This window comes from Neovison vison, chromosome 13 (assembly GCF_020171115.1).
Source record: "Neovison vison isolate M4711 chromosome 13, ASM_NN_V1, whole genome shotgun sequence".
Classification (NCBI taxonomy): Eukaryota; Metazoa; Chordata; class Mammalia; order Carnivora; family Mustelidae; genus Neogale; species Neogale vison.
In genome coordinates this window covers 133256067-133258759 of record NC_058103.1, presented here as the reverse complement: position 1 = coordinate 133258759, position 2693 = coordinate 133256067, and the positions used below count along the sequence as shown (strand labels likewise).

Here is a 2693-nt window from a genome sequence, read left to right as displayed (position 1 = left end):
AAAAATTGTTTTGCTGATGCCTCTATTTTCTGGGACATGCCCAGACCACTCTGTGACTTCTTGGCTTGCTCTGCCATATATAAAGAATGGTACTTGAAAAACACCATTTTATTTCAGGCAGTTGATGTGATGCTGTTCAACTGTAAGCCTGACTGTTCTTACCTTGTATTCTTTGTCGGAACCTGAAACGGGCTGATGTTGTTCATTTCTCAACGGCCCGGGTAATTTTACCCTTCAGATGTGGTACACACATACAATGGAATATTACTCAACCATCAAAAAGAATGAAATCTTGCCATCTGCAACGACGTGGATGGAGCTAGAGGGTATTAAGCTAAGCGAAGGAAGTCAGAGAAAGACAAATACCATATGATCTCACTCATATGTGGAATTTAAGAAACAAAAGAGATGAATATAGGGAAAGGAAGGGGAAAAAAAGAAGGCAAACCATAAGAGACTCTTAGCTACAGAGAACAAACTGAGGGTTGCTCGAAGGGAGGTAGGCGGGGGATGGGCTAAATGGGTGATGGGGATGAGGGAGGGTACCCGTGATGAGCTCCAGGTGTTGTTAAAAGTATGTTGTTAAAAGTATGTAAGTGATGAATCTCTAAATTCCACTCTTGAAGCCAATATTGTGCTGTATGTTAACTAGAATTTAAATAAAAACTTGAAACAAAAAAAATTAGGCACTTAAGTAGTAAAATTCTAAAACCTGAGAATTGTTTAATGGTCCTCTAAAAACCTATGTCCATGCTTCTCTCCCCCAAAACACCTGCATTCTCAACTCATTGTTGGATGCTCTGGAGTTGCTCAAATATGAGTTGACTTCACCTGCATTTCTGGCTCATGAATCATGTATTTTATGGACCAGAATAAAACTGAACTGTGGTAAGCCTTTATGGCCATTTCTGATTGGCAGGACTTGAATAAACCAAGAACACAGATCAACCATGGAAATGGTTCCTACTCCATTCAGTGTCCTTCCCTCAACCCCAAAGGCGTGAAAATTGTAAACCATCAGTTTTCTTTCATTTTTTGAATGGCTTGCTTATAAATATCTAAGTTCTGGCAATTAGTAAGTATTGTAGAGAAGTGCACAAGCCAACATTTACTGTGTTTAATTAGCATATATAATTGATTTTCTATTCATCAGACTTATTAACTCAAATATGTACTCGGGGTCCCATTATCACAGTCTATACACATCCTGCTTTCTGTCTCTTCTCTTACTGCGTGATGAACCATGTAGTCTTGGGGCAAAACCCCCAGAGGTCCCTTAGACTGACCTGGGCGGTCTTGGGTTCCCTGTAATAATGGCCCCTCCTGCAGGCTCCTCCTGGCTCTCTCTGGCTGGGGTTGGTGGGGTTGGTGGTTCTGGAGTGAATCCCTTACATGGAGAGCATGACCTCCTGCCTGCCTTGTTCAGGAGGAGGGGGCCTGGTCCCACTGATCACAGCCCTTCCTAGTGTAAGATTCTGCATTAACAGGTACTTCTGACATTTGTTAAAGAGGTGATTTTCCCCTTCTAGTTTTTGTTTTTGGTAAGGAGAAAGGAAGGAAGGAAGGAAGGAAGGAAGGCAGGCAGGCAGGCAAGAAGGTAGGCAGGCTAACTTATATGGAGAAAGAGAGAGAGAAAGTTATTTTAAGGAATTAACCCATGCAGAGGACCTCGTGGCGCAAAGGTAGCGCATCTGACTCCAGATCAGAAGGTTGTGTGTTCAAATCACGTTGGGGTCAGTAGTTTTAGCATCTGGGGAAGGTCCAGGTCTGGAAAGTGAGATACAAGAAGGAACAGAAAGGAATTAACCCATGCAACAGTTTGGGCTGGCAAGTCCAAAACTCACAGGACAAACCCCACCAGGGTAGAAATTCAAATAAGAGTTGATGTTGCAGTCTTGAGTCTGGATTCGACAGGGCAGCAAATTGAAAACTCTGCCAGGTTTCCTTCCTTCCTCTCTTTCTTTCTTTCCTTCTTTCTTTTCTCTTTTCTTTTCAGATTTTATTTATTTGAGAGAGAGAAAGAAAGAGAGCATGAGCAGAGAGTGCAGGAAGGGGCAAAGGGAGAGAGAGAGGCAGGCTCCCTGCTGAGGAGGAGCCTGATCAGGGGCTCAATCCCAGGACCCCAGGATCACAACCCAAACAGAAGGCAGACACTTAGCTGCCTGAGCCACCCAGATGCCTCGCTGGCAGGTCTCTATGTTGCAGTCTTAAGGAGAATTCCTTCTGTTTTGAGAAATCTCAGTCTTTACTCTTAAGAACTTTAAGTGATTGGGTGCGGGCCACCCACATTTTGGAACGGGATCTACTTCACTGAATGTCTTTTGGTTTAGATGTTAGCCTCATCCCCAAATACCTCCACAGCAACATCTAGACTGGCGTTAGAGTAGACAAGTGGGCACCGTGGCCCAGCCGATTTCCCACATACAAACAAGCATCGCAGGTGCGGGCATAGCCTTGGTCAAGCTGTTAACCTCTATCCGTGCATTTCTTTTGTGGAAAATGAGGATAAGGAATAATCAGTGTGAGGAAGAAATGCACAAAAACATGTCAAGCACACTTCCCTGACTTATTCTTCCTTTCCTGGGCCCGAGGTGACACTGTGCCTGGCATATAGTTGGCACCCAATGTCTTCTAAGTTGTTGTTGACTGAGCAGTCTGCACGTTGAATTTCCCGACTTGGCTCCTCTATACCT

General features: G+C 44.0%; 1 non-coding gene across 1 annotated transcript; it reads left to right on the top strand.

Moving 5' to 3' along the window:
• The first annotated feature begins 1665 nt into the window (after positions 1–1665).
• Positions 1666–1737, top strand: TRNAW-CCA. The gene has a single exon. It is a non-coding gene; the product is annotated as a tRNA-Trp (tRNA).
• Positions 1738–2693: the final 956 nt, after the last annotated feature.